Source organism: Passer domesticus, chromosome 7, assembly GCF_036417665.1.
Source record: "Passer domesticus isolate bPasDom1 chromosome 7, bPasDom1.hap1, whole genome shotgun sequence".
Taxonomy (NCBI): domain Eukaryota; kingdom Metazoa; phylum Chordata; class Aves; order Passeriformes; family Passeridae; genus Passer; species Passer domesticus.
The window spans coordinates 8,287,848-8,310,179 of record NC_087480.1 but is presented as its reverse complement, the minus strand read 5'-3'; the positions used below and the strand labels follow the sequence as shown (position 1 = coordinate 8,310,179).

The 22,332-nt window shown below is 42.6% G+C and overlaps 1 protein-coding gene and 2 long non-coding RNA genes across 11 annotated transcripts in view; 2 read left to right on the top strand and 1 right to left on the bottom strand.

Annotated features, from left to right (window-relative positions):
• The window catches only part of LOC135304397 (uncharacterized), a 30,228-nt gene extending 25,232 nt beyond the window's left edge, over positions 1–4,996 (top strand). Inside the window, exon 3 of the long non-coding RNA XR_010365811.1 lies at positions 4,877–4,996. This is a non-coding gene — a long non-coding RNA (uncharacterized LOC135304397). The remainder of the gene's footprint in view (positions 1–4,876) is intronic.
• The window catches only part of IL1RAPL2 (interleukin 1 receptor accessory protein like 2), a 339,644-nt gene that overhangs the window by 284,371 nt on the left and 32,941 nt on the right, over positions 1–22,332 (top strand). The window lies entirely within an intron of this gene.
• LOC135304398 (uncharacterized) lies at positions 9,401–12,702 on the bottom strand. Its single transcript, XR_010365812.1, has 3 exons — positions 12,299–12,702; positions 9,617–9,685; positions 9,401–9,499 (listed from the first exon to the last, which is right to left on the bottom strand). It is a non-coding gene; the product is annotated as an uncharacterized LOC135304398 (long non-coding RNA).

Sequence of the window (22,332 nt, the reverse complement as noted above, 5' to 3'; positions counted from 1 at the left end):
GGCTTGTGTATTCCAAACAGACATTTCAATCCTCATGGAAATGTACCCAGTAGATTCCATTTTCAGAAAATATGACCATTTTTACACAAAATAAGCTATTCTTTTGTATTGCTGCTCTGCAGAATTCTTTGGCAGGGAACAATTCTGTGTTCTGTAGGGATACTACAAATTGAAGCTTCAGGCCAGATTTTGAAGTACTTTGTGTTTACATTTTATAGAGGGAATGTGTTGACTTTGGGGTTTGACAGTATATTGGAAGACCCTCAGATACAGGAGATTGCAGTGAAATTTCCTCAAATGAAAGTTGCAATTTTCTGCTTCAGATTGTATTACATTCAGTAGTGAAAATAAACATAACAGCTTTTTTTTGATGCTAATTCTGCTGGAATTCACCACTGAGACATTATTACAAATTGCTCTTAAAAATGTTTTATCAACTGCCTCTCTGCCCATTCTAGCCAGCAGGAGAAACCATTGCCCATAGCTAGGTCTGCTGGGAAAAAACCCTGGTGTTTTGGGGACCAAAATTTTCTATAGTTTTTATCAGTCTCTCTAATGTACTGCCCTACTTCTGCCAACAGGATCTGCCAATGGATCAGGACATGACCTCCTTGGCTCATGAGTGAGGATTAGAGCTCTATAAGTCACAGGGAGAGGTTTGGTGTTGGTGCTGGGCCACTGAGGCTCTCCAGAGCTGGAGGTAAAGCCAAGGTGGGACAGAACAGCCCACACAGCTCACAGCATTTATTGTCAGAGAGGAGCTGGTGCCAAGTGAAAGTTGTATCCCAGGCTGGAAAATGTGATGGAGAGCCACAGGCTTGCCCCTTGCTCTGCCATCCCTCCTAGCAGGGTAGTAGCATCTGCCTGGTGGCCAGGCAAACATTTAGGGAATGCACCCTCCTAAACTGCAGGGAGTTGTGGATTTCAGGAGGATGGTTATGATTCTGGCCACAGCAAGATATTAAATATGTTTCTGCAGTGATAACTTTGTGCCCTTCTAAAATCAGTCGCTGATTTCCTGTGGGATTCAATGTGATAAACAGAAACTTCCAGAAGCATTTTAAATATACAAATATTTGCCTATGTGCAAAGTGTAAATTGTTTGTTCCAAAGAAGCTCAATTTGTCATTACCTTAGGCTAAACCAAATTGCAGAGGAGAGTAATTTATTACAAACATGTTGTTTTGTGGCAGTTAAATCAATTTACTAGCAAATATGGAAGGCAAAATTCTGTAATTGCAAATGTCTTGGCATGGAAAATATTAAGAGGAAAACCAGTAAGGGCTGAGTAGTACTTGTTGTGAATAAATATGCATGATCAAATAATGAGTGAAGTTAAATTAGTGGGATGTCTCTAATTTAATCTCATCTTCCAGTAAAAAAATACCTAGCTATAACTTCAACTATCAAAACAAACTACTTTATACTGAGAAAAGACACTTAATATTCATTTAAACTGTGTTCAGATTAAAAGACACTTCCCTTATTATTTTTATTTCCTTCATACATTTGGAATGATATTGCTTTCATGGCCTTGTTATAATTAGCAGTAGCTATTTCTTGTTAATGACCTGCAAATCTGTATAATTCATCTGACAAGCTGACAGCCTGACTCATTAACAAGGTTTGACCAGAATCTGAAGCCCTCTACAAAGGATTTTTTCCTATGACACTACAAAATGTTCTCTGAGGTACCATATATCAATATATCAAACACTGTAAATGGTTCTTGCAAAGAGGTTACAAAATCACTCTGCTGAGAAGTTTGTCTGTAACATTCATCTAGAATAGAGATTGTTACCTAGAAATCCTATTTTGCACCACATTTATGCTGTGATTAAAACTGTGCTGACAGTACTCATATTTATAAATCCCTGGCAATCAATAGCATTATTTCTACATGGTTTCAAAAAATATCTTCAAACAGAGAGCAAATACCAGGCCAGCCAGCATAAAGAAGCCTCTGGATCTCTCCACTGGTAGAAAACACACATTTTGAAAAAAAGTTTGCCTGTTTTCAAGAAAAACTGTACTATCAGCTTTTAGGGCCTGATTAGTCAGTCCCCCAGAGAGTCACAATTTCTTGCACTTCAGTGAAATTTGGATCTGGCTCTGGGCCTTCTTGGCTGCACAGTGTTACCTAATGTCTCTCTTTTGAATTTTCTGCACCCATGTAATTAACTGGAGAATTCATTTCTCCATTTCTAGAAAGTGTCTTTTACATGGCATTAAGAGAGGTTCAGTAATGTTCACAAAGACACTCTGTAAAGTTACAGCTGCTGTGTGGATTTATTGATGCACATGGCACTTTGCTGTGGAAAAGGCAAAGTCACTGCCTGAAGCAGTTTTGAATCCAGCATGATGTGATCTTCTGTGTAACGTGTGGTAATTTTGTTGGTCCAGATTCAGCACACACACTTTGCCTCTCAGACTTGCTGTGAAAATTAGATATTTTTTATTGTTTGTCAAGCCATTTGAAACGAGAGGGATTAACCCAATGGAAAAGAGGAAATTACAAACTGTCATCATTGTAGTGTTTGAGTGATGTGAAGTAAATAAAGCCTGGGACCATGCAGTGAACAAAGGGGCAAAAACAAAACACTGAATGGTTTTTCTTTACGTGGACAGCATCCTGCCTGTGCAGTGTGTGAGGGAGTGGCTGAGGAACAAACACCTTGTGTCTGTGTCTCTGGGCTGCTGGTGCTGCAGAGGCACAAGGAGGCTGTAGTAAGGCTGCAGCTGTAATTCCAGCTCTCAAGCACTTGGCATCACACCCTTTTTATTGTTGTTGTGATGTTTTCTCTGACTGTGTTTAGGATGTGTTGTAGAAACCACCTCAAAACTTGTCCATAATGAAACAAGAGCCAATCACAAGAGGTGTTGTCCAAATACATAAGATGCTGACCAAAACAAGAATTGACAAAATAAATTTTTTTTCAAGGTTAGTAGTCAAAGCAAAAGACAGAAGGAGCTAATTTCATCTCAGATTCAGTGATTGCATTTTTTTGAGGTTTGTGGTGAAGAGGAAAAGAAACCCTTAGAAAGATTTGTTCCACAGACAGCAACGTGAAAGCCTAAATGACAGGTCTCATTTTGGCCACTAAGATATTGGTACACAGGGAAGGAAAACAGCAAACAAGACTGTCACAGAAGTGGCCCTGGGGAGAATGTGAGGCTGCAGGCACGGCTTCCTTGGTGAAGCAGCCAGAGTGGATGAGTGCAGCTCCAGGATCATGTGTCCATAAAGGCACCAGAGACCTCTGGGAGCATCCAAGGCTCACTCCCGCATTGATTTGCAGGGTGAATGATGTTGTTCTTACTCGGGTGCATTCTTTGCTTTTTTGGTAAAAAATACTTTCTTTTCTTCTACAGAATTCCCATAAAAATGAAGTTTGTTTTATTTAGATTTCAAGTGATGACTAACTGGTACACTCAGGTGGATTTTATGAGTAGTTTCAGCTTTATTTTTCCTTTGGGGAAAATTCATCCATCTTTACCTGCAGTTCAAGGAAAGATTTTCTTTCTGGCTATAAGGGAAGAGATCTCAACTTTCTTACCTTGGTTTCTTTCCTTCTCACTGCTGCTTTGCTTTATATCTGTCTGTTATCCCATTGTGATACAGAGGAAAACTGTAAAATTCCCTATTGATGTAATCTTTCATTTTTTATTTCTGGAGGAGAAGCTTTTTGACAGACTTTTGATGGTGGCACATTCCTTCCCTTGTTAAAGCAGTGACAGACACTTTTAGCTGCTCAGTTTGCTTTTTCCAGTGTGGAGTTTTCTCACCACAAAAAGGAATAATGATACTGCTGCAGCTTGAGGCTGTGCTACTGGGAGAGTGTCCATGCAAACACCCTCAAGAGCTGATGTTGTATTTTAACTCAGTCCAGACAGTTGCAGAGTAGCCCATGTGCAGAAATAATGTGACCTTTGCAGTAGTGCAGCTGTTGCTGTGCTGTGTCACCCAGTGTCTGGCCTGGCACAGGAGGCTCGATGTGGAGAGACCTTTTTGCAGTGAGACATAGCCCAAGGCCTCTGCTTAGCAGGACTTTAAGGCATGCAAGTACTTCATTGATGTTGACACTTAAATTTGCACACTTTTAAGCACTCTGGTGAGTAGGGACTTGAGGAGAAGCTGTTCTAGTATGTAATAGAAATCCTGTGAAATCCTGAGAGAGAGAGAATGTATAAGAGAATGTGTAAGCTAAAACATTTGCAACTTTCAAGGCATTTCTTTTTGGGTTTTTATTGGTTTTGGCCCTAGGAATGTTTTTGGCCCTGCAGAAGAATGTTTGAGCTTTTAGACTGCATAGCACTCTGACTTTGTGCAAACTGGGTGCCATCAGTGCTGTCTGATGGTGGGGAGCCTTTGTTTTAGGACACTGCATCATTTGAGAAGTTTACTCCTTAGTGTGGACATAATAAATAGCCTTCATTTCAGATAAGAAAATGAGGAGCAGCACCTGGGACAGCTCTCCACAGGTGCCACCTGAGTGCAGCAGTGTGTCCTGTGCCAGGGCTCTGGGGCTGGGTACCAGCCCTGTCAGCCTGCAGAGAGCAGTGGCTTTGCTGTGGGAGTTGCTCTGTCCTCACTGCTCCAGCTCTGCTGCTGCAAACGAGTTCAGATGAACCCCAACACGAGCAGTGCTGCTGGTGGAGGGGAGAGGCAACAAACCTGCCTTTCACTGGTGATTTCCAGCAGGCAGAGCGTGCTCTTAACGCACCACCAGGTTATCAGAATATATAGTGGGATAGATGAACTTCTCCGTAGGACAGGGGACAGTATGATGGATGAGAGACTCGCACTGACAGCTACCAGGACACTTCTTGGATAAATATGTCATTTATCTTCTCACAAAGCACATCCCTGTTCTAGGGTATCAGCTGTGTCAGTGTTGGGAATAGTACCAAAATCCAGGCAGTAAAATCTCTGAGGGACATGCAGGCTTTGGTGCTAGCATGGTTTCCACCTTCAGCTGCAGCCACGACTTGGTGAGTTATTGTTATTGTATTTGTAGGTAACTGTATGCAGATAATTTTTAACAAATGCAGCATATTTACTTTATGACAGCTTTAGCAGCCTGATTGCATATGATGTGTTCAGGCCATAGGGAAGAGCAGCTCCTCCTCTTCTCCCCATCACTCACACGTGTCCCTCCTGCCACTCGCCCTGCTCGGAGGGGAGGGGAGCAGCCCTCACTCTCCTTGTCCATGGCTCCCTGGGCTCTTCCCCAGGGCAAGGACAGGGCAGGTACTTGGTGTGGCAGAGCTCCCACCAAGGGACACTGTGGCCATCCCAACTATTCCTTCAGAGAGATGGGTTTTTCTAGAGCACTGCTGTCTGTTCAGGCAGGTCACAATCCTTGTCTTTAAGGCCACATTTAGAGAGGATGAGGCCTGAGCAGTTTTTACCCAGCCCCTGGGTTCACACTGAGCCAGAGCTCAGGCAGCTCCAGCTCAGCACTGCAGGAATTCAGCAGCCCCATCAGGCTAACAATGCCACTGGCTTATCCCATTTACTGAGTCCAGGAGAGATTAACTGTGTACTAGCACACAATCCAGGGGTGCCTGTCCTGCAGAAAGCTTCAGGTATCCACTTTACAAAATACGGGAAAAATATGAAACAAAACATATATTCTTTTAAGCAGCAAAATAGGTATCAAAGATACCTGGACTCTGGAGGAAGTATGGCTCTTAGTCTCTGTCCAAAGAATTGCAGTCTAATAAATTTTAGCACAATTAAATAGATGATAACAAGGGCAATTAATATGTAAATAAACTTTAAACCACAAGGAGAAGTTTATTTCTGTCTTGTCACTAGCTGACTTTTGTGCATGATAAGACCAGAAATATTTTGGTCATTATTATGCATCTATTATGTAAACAGGAAGAATGGCCATCATCAAAGCTAGTTTCATTTGTGTGCTAGCAGACTGGCATTTCTGTGCAGTTGATTAATTTTATGCTCTGGGACTGTGACCACTCTGCCTCTGGACACTATCATAGACAGGCTCAGCATGTCAGAAGGGCTTGGGGCAGAGGCTGCCCAGCGGCAGCTCTGAAATGTGACTCAACCTGCAGCTCAGGAAGTCCTTACAATGCTGACTGCTGAAAGGATGAAGGGTGTTTCAGGGGAAGGGTGGTTGTTTTCCTTTGGCATTCATCCCAGCCACTGTCAGAGAAAAGATAGGAGGCTAGATGAACTTCTGGCCTGATCCTGAATGGCTGCTTTTGTGTTGCAAGGATATTGTTTAATTATTCAAGAGCCAAGAAAAAAGTCTTTAGAATGGTATAGCATCAGTGAAAAATGGTATGGGACTCAGACAACTGCACAGGTTTTGACTGAGATGTTGCTGATTTAATAAGCAGTTGAGACTTGATGGAGTTTACTGTCACTCCAAATGCATTTTCAAAGTGTGGCTTTAATTTTTGGAGTAAGATCTCTCCAAGCTGAGAGCTGTGTGCCACATCATTTGTTAGCAAAGTGCCAGGGCTACTGGTAAGTACATTGGTGAGGAAGTTGATGTGGAAATGAAAGATGGCAAAGACTTTAAAAGCATTAATGAGTTGGAAACAGGTCAGCAATAGAGTCCTGGCTCGTTAAAGATGTCCTCTTGATTCAAAATAATTGCCAGAGTAAGTTGGGCTGACATTCTCAGTGCCACAGACTGAGATGAACTGCAGAATTAGAAATTAATCACAAAGTGTCCACTACCTTCTGCTGCTAGGAGGATGGGGAAAATGTCCATTTTTAGCATTACTGGCTGAAATGATGTTTTAATGCTTTCACAGCCTTTTGAAATGTAACCCACCCCATTAAGAATTGCTTCATCATTGTGAAATTATATTGGGCTAGACCCTCAGAGAGTGTAAGTGCCAGAGAATTGTCTATATACAGTGAATGAGAATCCATCCCATTAATCTTATTGCTCCTCTAAGAAAGCAGTCACATCATCTAGACCTTCCTTCAGGCCAAAGCTGCCAAGAGAACTCAGAAAAAAGGCCAATTTACAGATAAGGAGGTTTTCAGTTAAGCCTGGGGACCATTTTTTTCCTATTTGTTTGCTTCTCCTCTTAACCTAAAACTAATTTAAGGAATTTAATGTTTTGTATTTTGAATAACTTTTCTTCTGCAGATAGATTTCTAAAATGACCTTTCCCTAAATTCTTTTTAGTGATCCCTACATTTAAGGGTAATATGTTTTGTTTCCTACCTCTAAAACAGGGGAAAAAACCAAACAATGTGTGCCAAGTCATGAGAAAGAAGATTTCATTAGATGTGGGAAACTCTGAAGATGATGAAAAATGTGGTAAGATTAGATTTGGACAACTGCACTTCAGTAGTCAAGTCTGCAGAAAACAAAACAAACCTGAGTAACTGAGAAACTCTTTGGGGGAAAAAAACCACCACAAAGTTTTCTCTAAAAGTCTTCATAAGTCCCCTTGCTTTTGTTGTTTCCTTTAAATTAGGATATAGGTCATATTGCTGTATTGCGATGGAGTACGTCAAATAGATGGTATCTGTTGGGAGAAATTTTCACTAGTCATGCAAGATCTCATTTATTTGGGAGTTTTTCATGCAAGTAATTCCATCAACATTAGTCCATAGGCTCTGAGTTTCATGAGACAGTTTGTTAGTTCACCTGATTTCATCTTGTGTGCATTATGGGCAATGAAATTTTCAGTCACCACCTGTGCTGAGCCCAGGACAGTGTGTTTTAAAAAGATTATGTAGTTCAGGGAGTTCAACTTGCCTTGATCTCAAGGTGTGGAGAGCTGGAGAATTCACTATTTCTGAGAGTAGTGTCTTCCAATTGCTGTTTAGATTCACTCTTTCAAACTGGTATTTTGTTTGCAATTAAAACTTTCCTGGATACCCCTTTCAGCTCTTTAAATGCCTCTCCTGCTGTGCTAAGAAATCTTCCACTTTCTTGCTTTTCTTTCCAGTGAAATCCTTGTACACTGCATTGTAAGCACCTTCCAATTCTCTTACCAACAAACTGAACATACAAGTCCTTGAATTCTTCCTCTGACCTCTCCCTGGCCCTCTTAAGGTGTTCAGCCTGTCTGCCTTTCTCAGCTGGTGTCAAGCCCAACATCTCAAGACTCAGTGGCTGTAACAGAATTAGCTGCATAATTAAAGAAATTTTCACAGAATCGGGACCAAAGCTGGTAAATCTTGGATTTGGCTAAGTAGGTGTAATTCCATCAGCTGTGAGTCCCTGTTGGGTAGGATGGGAGCTGGACTGTGCCCCTGCATGGGCGCAGCATTAGGAGAAGTGTGGTTCAGCACTAGATGCTGCCAAGTGGTTCAGCTGAATTTGCTGCAGTCAGCCAGTCTGCATTTGGCATACAAAGAAACTGCACACAACTTGCTAAAATGTAATCACTGAGTCACATCATTGACTGCTTAATCTCTAGGAAAGTTAACTTTTTCGGCACAGGGTAGATCACATCAGCAGGATTCTTTCTTATTTATTCCCAGGTGCTGCTAATGCCTTCTGCTCCTCGTGCTAAAGAAACCGTGGGCAGTGCTGTGGGAGCTGCTTTGAATTCATTGCACATTGCTTTTACACACACATCAAAAATGCAAAAGCACAGCTTGTTTACTATTGCTTGACAAAGGGACAAGTACACTTAAATCAAAGAACTTGCCAATACCAACATCTGAGCATGTAGGCTCCATTATTAGACAGATCTTTGGGGGCTTTAAAACATGATGCCATGTAACAAAATCCTCAGATGCCACAAATGAGGCTATTCCCCTTACTGTACTTGGCAGGAATCTGTTAAATGAGAAGCTTTTCCTTTGGCAGCTGTGCCAGGAGGAATAAAATGCAATGAAAAGGGCGTGCCAGTGTTTACTGACTGCACAGCTACACTACAGGCAGAGTTACAAAGTCATTTCTTGTCATGCCTCCTGTGACAGTCAGGCTCCTGCTCAGTGTTCTAATTTCCTTGATGCCCTCTTCCCAATGTGTGATGTTCCTTTGAAACATCACTATTTATTCAGTTGACAGCTGTAATGTCAGTGACAAGGAAAAATAATAACTGTGTGTTGCTTTGTAAAAATAAGTTGGAAGAGAAAAAGTCAAAGTCCTTGGTGAGTTTTGAATTGTCATCTCTCTGTTCTGCTCCAGGAAGGTTTTCTCCATCTGACGACCCCCAGAATGACTTTGTATATTCAGTTCATGTACATTAGATGATCTTCTGTTCTTCAACATTAATGCTTTTCTGACAAATCAGCAAGGAAATTGGAAGACTCTGTAGCCTGTAAGGCAACAGTGGTATTTTTGCTTCAGTCACTTGATTTGACATTTCTTTTTCAGAGAATCTGTCCGAAAAAAGCATCCCCTCTCCTCCCCTTCGCCTCTTTTGACTCCAAGCAGAGCTTCCCACCTGTATTTCTGCTTGCTTCCTTTGATACTTCTAAAGCACCATCTTGAAAGTGAGAATGGGCCTAATGGAAGAGTTTCTTGTATTTGATTCTGCTTTGGATCTGAAAGGCAATAAAGAAGATTTTCTAAATCCCCTTTTATCTCTGTCACCTCAAGCCCCTCTCAAACAAGCAATGCAGAGCACTTGCAATTAAACCCCAGGCAGAATTTCTGCTGACCTTCAGTGTCCACAGGCGTTCACTCTCCTGCAAACCTCCTCCAGACTGTTCAGACTAAAACTGAAGTACCTACATGGAAGGGCGAGAGGAAATGAGGGGACTGAGCAGGTGTGACACAACTGTAATTAATCATAGGAGACCTTTCATCTTTTTCTTCATTCTTGGGACCTGTGGAGTTTTAACAACCAAAATGAGTGCAGGGGGCTCCAAACATAGCTGAGAGTTTTGTGTACAAGGTTTCTGTTCACCTGCAGCTAGACAGTCATTATCTGCTTTCAAAACCCTGGCAGCTTAGCTAGCTCATGAATCTCTTTTTCGAGGAGAAGAAAGGGAAATCAAGCTGCATTTTCTGCATTCTTAAATCCTTCTTTTCAAAGTAGTGGCAGTTTTGACAGAGAAAAGCAGTTACTATGTAGCAGGTAGCCAGAAAGAAATACAGATAATTTCATGGACAGCTTTGTGCTTACTCAAACCCTTCCTACCAGGGAAGCAACAGAAGTTTAAAATGACATTTGTAAATGATGTGACAAAACAACCATTTTCTTTCCTGTGGGTGGTGATGGGGTACTGATTACAAAGCTCAGTTCTGAAGGCACAGACACAATTGAATGAGAAATGCTGTGCTTTCCTAGACTTCTTTGTACTTCAGAATAATTAGTTCAGAACACTAAGACAAACATATTTAATACTATTTTGTGTTTTGGAAAAACAGCAATCCAGACTTCTCTTTTTCTTTTGTCCCCTAGTGACTGACTAGCTCAATTTTCTTAGTAAGTTGTCTCCTGGAGCACTTGTTAAGAAAGGAAGCTGCTGTGTGCTGCTGGTGCACCCCCATGTATCCCAAGGAGAATGTGTACAAGATTATGATGGCACTGAGATAATAATAGTAATGATGGGTCAAAATCACAGAAGGGATGAGACTCTGGAGCAGCTGTGCAATTCAGTGAGAGCATTGAGCATCTGGTGAGGGTATAGGTAGCCCAAAGGTGTCAGGTATGTAAACATAGTATGTGTTTCTGTGAGTACATAAATTCCCAGAGAACTGTCTATCAGAGTATCAGTGCCTTACTAATAGCCTGGTAATTGTTTGCTGCTTTCTATTGATCTTCAAATTTCATAAAGTCAAGATCAATTTCCTAAGTAATGCCTCTGACATTTGTAAGTAATACCCAATATAATAATTGATCTTGGGTCATCTTGTCTGGGACTTACAACATTGTAAATGTCCACTGATCAATATATTCCCAAATAGTGCTTTAGTGATACTTCTTGGAAGCAGATATATGTGTCATAGAAGCAATGTTCACTGCAGGAGCTGTCTTGAGAGCCCAGGAAGAAGGGCCCAGTTTTCCTTCCCTGACCATCACATGCCCATCTGCTCCCTGTAGAGTTGTGGATTTTCCCTGGGCCTGTAAGAAATTCTACACCTGTATTTAAGAACTAGAGTCTTTTTTGGAAAGAAGCTTGGTGGGCATTGTAATACAGTATGTCAAAAAATTCCAGTTTGGATTAGACAGTAAATTCCATCACACTTCAGTGGAAGTAGTTTGCCATAATTTTCCCAACCAGTACTGCCTGTTCATGAGTCCTAGGACTTCTCAGCCAACCAGTCTGGCAATGAAGAGAGAGAGATCAGTCATGATTCCTTCCTTAGATTCATTACCCTACATCATGCTGAGAGCACCTGATCTGATTCCCTGCTGATTGTACTTCCTTGAAGGGAACTGAAACGTGTGTTATTCTTTTCTATCACTGACAACCCAAAGAGTTAAAAAGGAAGTCAGGCTCAAAAAATGCATGAGAGAGTTTTAATATATATCTAAATGCCAGAACAGTCTTCAGGCATTGTTGGACACTTCATCATACTTGAATTAGATCACTGAACTTCAGTTTTCTCTAGAGATCTGTACCACACGGAGGCCAAGCTTAGAGCACCAGTCTCTGCAAAACATACAGTGGGGTCCCACAGTGCCATCCCAAGAGCAGGCACTGGCACTTTTCCACCTTCTGAAGCTTCAGCATCATCAGCTTCTCAGCAGAGAATATGATTTAAAGCAAAATTGTTTCTGCCTTTCAGCTTGAGCCTGTCCCCTGCTCTGGCTGGGTTGGTAAAGTGGATGAAGGATAAGGGGCATGGCTGAGATACACAAGAGCATCAAGGGATGATCTGGGCATGGTGTTGTCCCAAACTGCCTCTTCCCCTTGTTCCCTGCTTTGGACACAATGGTTTGTTTTTCAGCTATTCAGCTTGAGAAGTTCAGTAAGATTTGCACATGGAAAAAATTACCCCAGCCTGTTCTGTGTGCCCTATAAACTGTACTATAAACCCAATCAGATGCTGTCATTGTAGCATGAAGTTGTTCTGGTTTGACAGGGAAGCTTTGGAGTGCACTGAGGACAGGATCATGGCTCTTGGTCTCCACTTGAGCTTTTTAGTTGCCTTTGAAGTTCTACTGCCTGGTTGTTTTTTCTTGCAGTAAACACAAAAGCCAGCATGGCTCTGGCTGATATCATTAAGATAAGCAATAGGCAGCTGTGTGCTGAGCAGCTCCTGCTCCCTGAGGTCACAAAGCAACCTTAGCAGCAGCCTGCACCACCACTGCCTGCTGCTATCCCTTTTAATCCCTTCTGTCATTTGGATACCCTTGCTGAAGCCAACAGACTTAATCACATCAAGTTTACCTCAGTGTAACATTTTCACTTGTCCTCTTGGGGCCAGCACTGTGGACATTTGTGTCCAGAATGAATCCTGGAATATGGATGCTATTTTAATCTCTATATGCTCCACCGGATGGAGGTTCCTTTTGATAAAAGTCTGTGTGGAAGTTTTGTACCAGCTAGGAAGACAGTGGCAGCAATGCTGTGTCTCTCTGCTGAGCAGTCTGAAAAGGTGAAATAACAGCCCTTTGCTCATGATAGGAAGGTAACACTAAAGGGGTCAAACATTGCAATAGCTTGTTTTCCTCAGTTCTGTGCAAAGAGGATCTCTCAAAGCAGTGGTAGTTGGCACACAGGCCATGCTCTCTCTGAATGAGAATATTTTTTCAGTTTGCCTTTTAAAGTTTGATGTAAGTCTCTGTTAGGTTTCTGCACGTCAGTACCCAGATTGGATCCCAGCATTCTGACTCCTCATTATGACACAAGCATTGCTGCCACACGTGGCAAAAGGCACAGATGCATCAAAAATACAAAGCTCATTTCCTTGGACTTGAAGGCTCACCTCTGTGAGGGGCTGGAGTGACAGAAACCACACATACTGCAAAAGCAGCAAGATCCTTTTATCCTTTTCTTCCTTCCTTAAAACCAAGTGAGTTTTCAGAAACCAAGGATCCTTTCAGCTGGTCACTGGCTGTGGATGTGACTGGAATAAGTGCTTGGATTGTTACCAAAGCTCTGACAAACAGGGTAAGGGCAGGGAATTCCCCCAACAGGAAGTTGATGGATACTGACGATAACTACGAGAAGCAGTATGTCATCTGGTGACACACTCTGTGCAGGGTTGGTTTCTCATTACTACAAGCCAAGTCATGTAGAACTTGTAGTTTGCCCTTTACCATAATTTATATCCACTGGGGCTCTAAGCAGATTCATAAAAAATGGCAACCAATCCATATCTATCATGTTTTATGTTTGGGCAAAGAATATGGATATTACTTTTTTTAAGTTTCATGAAATATCTGCTCTTATATTCATAGTGATAGATGACTCTGCCAAAGTTTTATTTTAAGATGGGTTAGGGGCAGCGTGCAGAAGAGGGGGATGCTAAAAGAAGGATGTTGACTGCAATTTTATTTTACTGAGGACAAAGAAGTCATAAACCCTTCCTGCCTTGGGGGAAGTATATGCAAAAGGCTCTCTGGCATAGCCAGAGCTATCTATATAACAGGATAATATTTTCTACAAGGCTTCTTAAATACATTTTGTCAAAGTAAATTGATCCTGACAGAAGCCTTCCTGTCACCATGATGTTCTCTCTTGATCAGGGCCTTCCAGCTCTGCTGAGATCTGCCAGATTTACAAATCTCTCCTGGGAACTGGACAGGGTCTTTTGATGTTAGATGTCGAGTATGTAGCTATATGTATCTTCCAAAATACATTTACTATATATAGTAAATGTATATACTATATATAGTGCCTATATACTATATACAGTATATATAATCCCTATATACTATAGGGACTGCAGGTAGCTTATAACTTCCTAACTGCTACTTTAAAAATACTTTGTCACATAAGTATTTTCTCCAGGAGCAAGTAAAATAAGGTAGGTTTCCATTTGCTTACGTTATTAATCTGGTGTTCTCTTTCCCTCTTTAAAAAATGCAGTGAACAAATAACCAACACTAAAAAAAATCTACAAGCCCTGGGCAGGCTGGTACAGACATGTTGCTTGCAAGCTTCTGAAAATGAGGTGCTGGTCTCTGCTGTGGTGCCAAGGGGTGCTCGAAGCTATCAACCAGCCCACAGAAGAGGAGGGTAGATGGCTGCTGAGGGAGCATTTTGCTCTCTTTGTGCCTTCAGTGTTACTCCAGAGCTTTTCTGAGCAGTGGATCAGGGATCCCAGGCCATTTCCCATTCCAGACTTCCAGACACTCAGCCTCTTTCCAAATGCACTCTCATGAGAGTGCTGGGTAATGGGCACAGGGTCAGTAGGAACACCTTTATGAGCAGGGCTAGGGAGAGATGGTCTCCATGACCATTCAAGCCTTACAAATCTCTGATGCCAGCAGAGAGCCCAGTGCAGCTATCAGAAGAGCAAACCAGCATTAGACAAGTGAACTCCTTGATGTTGGTAAAACCACACAGAATTAAATAGCAGGAGAGAGATTCAGTTTTCAGCCTGAGTCATATTGGCTTAGAGAGGCAGCATGCTTTGTAGTAGACTCCTGCAGATTTCTAAGGCATCTCTTCCTGGGTCAGCCTGAGCATTATAATGTTCAATCCTTGTTCCCTAGCCATGGTGTAGTTTCACAGACTGTAGCTGCCATTCACATTTTACACCTCGATGGGGTAAATTCAGGTCAGTGTCTCACACAGCACAGCAGTAATAGGGTTTAAGGAAATAAGCATGGCAACATGCAACACCAGTGAGTGTCCTTCCACTGCTGACACAGGGAATGTGCAGAATACCCCAGTGTTAACACAAAGGTCAAATATTTGCTTTCTTGCAAAATACAAGGTGAATAAATAAAAAAATCACTAAGTGGGTTTTCTTTTTTTTTTTCCAAAATTGTAGAGCAGTATCATGCCTAGTACCCTAATCTAGGATGTCCATGTCTTAAAAAGTAATCTTCATATCTTCTGAAGCATGTAGCATTTACTTTGTGAATATTAGCTGTAGTGAGACTTTTCTCATATAATTTTATCCTTTCCTTTTTAAGAAAATACAACTCTGCAAGGCATCATTTAAAGGATTGAGGGATTTGCTAGCTAAATCTATTATCTGTGCACTGCTCTAGGATAAAAGCTTGAGTTTACCTGGGACAAGAAGTAAGGAACAGTGCACTGTTCTGCAGGACTAGGACAAAAGTATAAGACCACATCCTCTGAGGCTGGACATCTTGCTCTAAGGAGAAATTGCATTTTGCAGGGTAGGTGGATGCTCCTTAAGAAAGATAGTAGCTGCAAAACCTCCCACAATGCAGCCAAGCTTTCTTTTCCTCGCTGCCTCCTAAAGCAGATTCTAGAAGCAGTCTGTGGTACAATAGAACCAGACAATTGCTTCTGTCTTTGAAGCAAAGCCCATAGCTTTCCCCTTCTTTGCTTTCCTGCATGGATGAGTGGTAAGGAGCAGCCCTCTGGCTGTAAAAAAACATCATGTAAAGTAGAGACTCTGTCCCAATAGAAAACCTGCTTGCTTTTGTCTTCCTTCTCTGTCCCATAGCCAAATGGCTGGAGGCAGGAACCAGGCCTTGTGTGCTTTGGTGCTCTCAGAAGTGCCCTCAAACACAGGCTGTGTCTGTACACTGACATCCTGAGATGCCATTTTTAACACACTAAAATTTTAAATACTAGCAATCAGAGCAAAATGGAATTTTGGCTACCAACCCTCAATCCAAAGAGGCAGCGGCCTGATTTGGTCTGCCTGAGTCAGGACTGAGATTCTGAATCCCAGCACTAGTCACTACCTTTTAAAATTTAAGCATCACTTGTACTGACAAATTGCTTTCTAAAGTGAAAACCTGCTATGAGAACAGCTTGCTGGAGTTCCAGCGGGAGCAGGGGAAAGAGGTGCATCTTGTGTGCCTGTGACAGAGGATTGAGGGGATGATTCACATCTCCTAATCATTGCTTATTGTGAAACAGGAGCTGGGCTCCTGGCAGGGTGTGGAGATGTGCCTGTAGGTAAACCTGAGGAAGATGGTGGGGGCAGAACCACACTTTTGTGCTGTTCAGGAGGGTGGGGGGGCTCAGGTTGGCACCTGCCCCAGTGCTTTTCCTGTGTTTGGAAACAGATTGTTCAGTGTAACAAACTCTGAAGGAAATGAAGGATAGCAGCAGCAGGTGAATCCATGCTTCTGTAAAGCAGCAGATTCAGGTGTTGAACCTAAAGAACCTGGCCAGCCCTGGTAGAACGGTTTCCATGGTTAATTTTCTCTTTTTTGTGCTACTGATTTTTCTTTTCCTTGTGTTTGAAATTGGGAACACTTTGTTCAACATTAGTAGCCAATAGCAATAAGCTGTAGAGATGAGACTTTGCAGAGATGTAGGGCAGGGGGAAAGAAGAGATGTGAGAAATTGAAATGACAAGGTTGTATTGGTGACTAGTGATGTGGAGGAAGGAAATGTTTACCTGGTGTGCTTTGATGAGAAGAGGAGACTGTAGTAGGCAGGAAAATCTTTAGAGACTGAGTTTGCGCGTCTGGAGCACATCTGGTGTAAAACAAAAGAAAATTGAATAACTTCTGTTTTAAATGAGTCTCTTTGGGAGATTTTTATTATCCTCTTTTTCAAGTTGGAGACATCTGAGCACATTTTAATTTGGGAGGGACCCGATATGAACTGCTGATTACACCTCTGTGTCTGTGCACGGGAAGTAAGCTACTGATATGACTCACAGTGGTTCCATCTGTCACCTGGTACCACAGCAGGTCTCACTACTCAGGTTTTTATGTGAAATTGAAGTCACTGAAAGAGGGATCATGTTTTTGAGATCTTAACATTCAGAGTGTGTTTGCAACCAAAAGCTTTATTGTGTGAACTTGTCTCCACAAGGCTTCTCTTCCTTTCTGTTCAACTCTGGTCTCAAAGTGCAAACAGTGCATTTTTCTGCTAGGGACTAAAGATATATTTTCATCTTATTGAGAGAATACTTTGCCATCACTGAAAAACTGGACTTTTCTAGAAATCTAGCATATTGAAAATGAAAATATTGTGGGGGAGTTAAGATACTTCTGATTGAGCTAAAATGGGTCACATCATGCTCTGGAATGACTTAGAGTATCTTGTACTTAGAGTATCCTTGTACTTCTGGTGTTTCTCTCAGTTACCCCAGCTCATATTTTGTGGGTTGAGAGATGTATTGGAACAACTGTGCAAAAAAGTCACTTTCCTTTTATAGAGGGGTAGATGAGGAGAGAGACAGAGTCTGGGATGGATGGATGGATGGATGGATGGATGGATGGATGGATGGATGGATGGATGGATGGATGGATGGATGGATGGATACACACCACCAGGTGTCTGCAGTCCCTGATACAGCCCACCAGCCCCTGGCAAAGCTGCTGGCCCAGCAGCTAAGTCCTGCTCACACCCTGCCAGACACTGAGCTTTCCCTGCCTATGAACCAAGCTGGCTCACACTAAAGGCAAGTGACCATCAGGGTGGTGACTTGTTACCTGTGAAGTGCCTCAGGAACAGTGCAAGGAAAAGCACAGACAGAAGCAGGGCAGGCATCAGCATTCTGTTGGACAATTCACACACCTTTGATTTATTTTGGGTTTGAGGTTACATGAACCTTGTCTTCATGTTGTACAAAGTGAAATTTCTTCCTGTGAAGCAGACTTTCCCCAGGCGCTGGTGAGGCTCAGGGGCTCAGATCTGGTGCAAGTGCTACTCAGGCTCTGCGTTTGCTTCTCTGCACAGTCGTGCATGTCAGCCTGGCTTTCACTTCATTTCCATGTGAGCAAGCAAAGAGCACCATCACAGAGGCTCTGAGCAGCTTGCAGATGACTTGGCATGACAAAAGCAAAGTGCAGGGTGCCAGCAATCAGTATCTCCCATAAACTGCCTGTCACATCTCCTCTCTTTTGCATCTAAAGCCAACCACAAAAGTAGGGCAGGCAGTGTCAGGGGGCAAGGCTGCTTGAGGCCCCTTCTCCTGGTGGGCCAGGCCCACTTCAGCAGTGGCTGTGCACAGAGGGCTGAGGTTTTTTTAACCCATTATAAAAGATGTGTCACCTCAAGTGTCTGCCCGCTGTGGTGGCAGCAGGGCCAGGCTCCATGGGCTGTGAAGAGGGGAGGCAGGAGATGGTGGCTGAACCACCAAGGGCCGCCCCATGCTCTGCTCCAAGCCTGTGGGCAGTGGGGACAAGCAAGCTGCTGCCATGGCATGGCTAATCCTGACAGGCAGCAGTGATAGGGTTCCCCTGGCTGTGTCTTCCCTTGCAAGCCCAGCTCAGAGCAAATTCACTGCCAGCCATGGGTTTGCTGTTCCATGGGCATGTGGGCAGATTTTTCTTCCTTGTCAAAGGTGACAGCAGCTGAAGAGCAACAGTCCCCTGCCAGCCTCCCTGAAGAAGTGTGACCTTCATTAGCACTGCCTCTTGCACTGTTGAACCTGAGCTTGAGACTATTTTGGTGAAGCACAGGCAAGGACCTCCACTGTGGCAGCCTTGGGAATGGCCATGCTGCTTTCAGGCAGGGCAGGCATAGTGCCAGGGGGACTGTGCAAGCAGCCCTCCCGGGATTTAGGGAGGCCATGATTTGTCCCTTTTATTCTCACAATTGGGTGTTTTCACTAATCATTGCTCAGGAGTGTGAAAGGCAGCTGAGCTCTACCTTTCTGTGGCTGGGGACAAGAGCTCTCTGAGTAGGTCAACAGCTTGAGCAGAAAATTGGTAGGGGTCAGTAAATCTAATAGGGCTGAAAAACTACAGGAGTCAATATTACAAGTAATTAATGTATTTTCTGTCTGTTGGGAAAATAAGAAACAATCAGCAACTCACTGGGAAAAAAAAGAAAACCTCAACTTGTTTGCAAACAGAGCTGTGTTTCTGTGTGGAGCTGCCTTTTAAAGAGGGTTTCATTAGAGGGACTGAAGTAGAGTGGGAGTGTCTGTGTAGCTAATTTGTTTGGCACTTGGGAAGAGTGAGGGTTATTAGGTCTGTTTAGCTGATAACTACCCAAGGGATTCTGGTTTTCAAAGTGCAGTGTTCTGCAGGGGTCTGTGCTCATTCTCTGGGCTCAGCTGTGAGCTTATTCTTTGTGGGAAATGGGAAATGACACAAGTATAGATAGCACAGAGCACTAATCTGTCCTAACCTTCCCAAAGGAGTGCTGCTTTCAGGCTCTTGCCTGATACCTGCACAGCTCAGAGGAGGGAATAGTTTCTGAGAAATACTGTACTGAAATGGAGCAGCTATGGCATATAAGGCAAAATATTAACAGGCCTTCAGTGAAATGCCAAAGTACACAAACCATACCCATGAGAAGAAGCTTTCTGTCCATTTCCGAGTCAACACAGATGCAGCATTGGAGATTCAGGCTGTAGGAGGGCTGACTCTGGAGTTAAGGGCTGAGGGGAGGAGCATTCAGTCAAGATGATTCCTGACAAATGTAAGTTATTGTATTTTTCTGAGCCCTAGCCCAAAGAATGAATCAGCTAAGGAAGGAGGTATGGTTTTGACAGAGAAATAAAAGAAATTAGCTCAGACATATTCATTCTCAACAAGGCAGCGTAGAAGACAATTATCCAAACAGAGAGAAAATTTTACTCAGCCTTTTCTGTCTGTAATACTCAGCAGTCAGTGGAAGACTTAGAGAAAAACCTCTCTGACTTCAAAGAGCAACAGCCCCCTCAGGGCAGCTATCAGCTCTTCCCAGGTATCACCCTGCTCTGGGAACCCTCTGCCAGTATTCCCCTGGGTGCTGGAGTGGGAAATAACAGCAAAGTGCTGCCATGTTCATGTCACCCTGTGCTGGAGAAATAGTGTCTTTTCTGAATTTGAAAATACATTCTGGACGACAGCAAGTTTCTTCTGTTGTATTTGTCTCTGTTTGGTATTGCTACATGAGCTTTTGAGAACACACACAGCATCCCTTTAAAAATCCTTAAAAGAAACATTGTCAGGGTGTTGGGGACAGGGTTTGCCTCAGCCTGTTGCCAGCTGCAGGCACAGCTTTATTCAGTGCTCTGGGGGTAGCAGATGCACATCTGTGAAGAACAGTCCTTTGCTCTGGCTCCTGCCCATCTGTGTAATTAGACCATCACACTTGCAGACAATCACATTTACCTGGGTCCTTGTTGGGTGGTAGCAGGAGCTTTGCCAGGGGAGAGAAGATGAAGGCTGTAACCTTCTCTAGTTAATGCAGAGGTGAAGGCCATGTAAAGGTTTCTGGCACTAGAACAAAAGCTCAAATAACAATCTTGATGCTGAAGTGGCCAAGGTTTCACATTAGACCTTGCGGAGAGCAGCTTAATTTCCTTCTTGGCTCTAGCACAGCTAAGATAAGAGATAAGCAATAAAGAAGAGCAAAGCTTTTCTCTCAGGATGGGTTTTTTTAAGATCTTGCTCTAAGGTCCTAAGATAGTGCCTTATATCCAAACACCGCTGTGGGCAACACAGGGGGAGGGACATTCTGAGGCTCTAGGACTCTATAAAATCAAAGCTACTTTCTCTGGAATAAGGGAACAAATCATCTCTCTCTGGCCCAGGCATGGCCTCAAGACACCACAGCCATAATTTCTGCCACTGCTCTGAGAGAAGAGCAGGAATTGTTTGGGGAACACTTGCTTCCTTAGATTGCTGTCCCATGGTGAAAAGGAGGAACAGCCAATTCTTCTTTGAGCTACAAAGAGATGGACCACAAAGAGATGCTCCTGTGTCCTCACACCAATCTGCTGGCCAGAGGAGAAGGAGGATCCTACCCCTCACATTGCTGCCACTTGCTAGTTGAGGAATTTCCAATTCTCCAGCTTGCCCCTGCATTGAATTTTCTATGATCATTCTTGGGGTACATTTCAGTTTTCTTAGCAAGTACCTTAGTTCACCTTATTCTGGATCTCACTGCTCTGCTGCCATTGGGCTGCCCCAGCCCTTGGAACCCCAACACCAAGGGGACATTTTCCAATTACCTGCAGGATATTTCTCTTAAATAATTCTTCTGTGCCTCAAAATGCACAGAAATGAGATTTTCAGAAGGACCTCAGCATTGAGCACAAGTTAAAGCCAGCACAAGGCAGCTGTCAAGCTGCTCCTGGAAATCCCACTAAGCATCTGTCTTCATTGTAGGTGCATAACTGAAAGATAAAATCCTTGACTTTCAGTTATACCTGAGCTCTCAATGACTATGATTTTAAATTCTGACCCCAAGGCAGTTCTGAAAATGGGATAAAGGATTTTGCAGGATTTAGGTGAGGTTAACTTTTTTCGAGGGTGAGGGGGGAGAGTTAGCAGTTAGGATGTTTTTCTGGATGTTATTTTTTTTTTAAGAAAGCTGCTCTAGGTGATCTTGATTTGATTGATTCATTTTTTGGAACATCTGATAAATTTTTATCAGCAACATTTCAGCCTTGTGTGTGTTTTTTGTTTTGTTTTTCTCTCTCTGTGGGAGCTACAGTCAATAGCCAAGCCTACAAGCAGCCCTTGCAGTGGGTGATTGTGTGATTTAAATTAGCAACAGTTGGGGCTGTATGGAATGACAGCAAATGCATTGACTTGTGTTCTTGGCAACAAACTGTCTAGAGGCTCAGTTGCTTTGTTTCGTGTTTGGAGTTCTGCTCTCTGTTAGTGTTATTTTTATCCTACTTTTTATATGTGCTATTTGCTCACTTGAGTGAGACAGAAAAGCACAAATATCTCATGGCTATGTGTTTTCTGATGTCTCAGGGCATAAGAAATAAGAGCAGAGCAAGAAAGAAAGTTAAAATTAAGATCGTAAACTACAGAGAACAAAAAAAACCAAAAACCTAAAGATCTCTTGCATTTTTCTCGTCAAGTTTTGCCAGTCTTTTTGTTTATTGCCAAAGACTTGCCTTTGTCAAAAAGTTCTTATATGAGTGAAGAGCCAGCTAACTCTAAGTTATGTGCTACTGCCATTTATTTTTCCTACACATCATTACAGCTGCCAGGATATTACTGTAGTGGCTGCATGTGCAGCTCACAGCACAGGGCCTTGCTTAGGGGAAGAGCACCTCCTTTAGTTTCCTTCTAGGCTTCTTTTAAAAACCTGGAGACTAAATCTAATAAAATATATATTATATGGGTGCTTTCAAATGCTCTCAAACTGTTATGAAATGAATGTCTGGAGGCTAGTTGGATTTGATTTCACTATAAATTTATCTTATTGAGAAAATTATTATCACTATCCAAAGCAGGTTTCTTAATTTTCTTTAAAATGCTTTCAGTTCATTAATTCCTGGCTGAGCTTTAATTATGCAAATGTTTGGGAGGCTCATATCCAGTCATGAATCCACTGGCTGCTGGAATAGAATTTTGAAATATTATATAATTTTCTGTAATTATGTTTTTTTTCATAAGGGAAGATAATTTGGT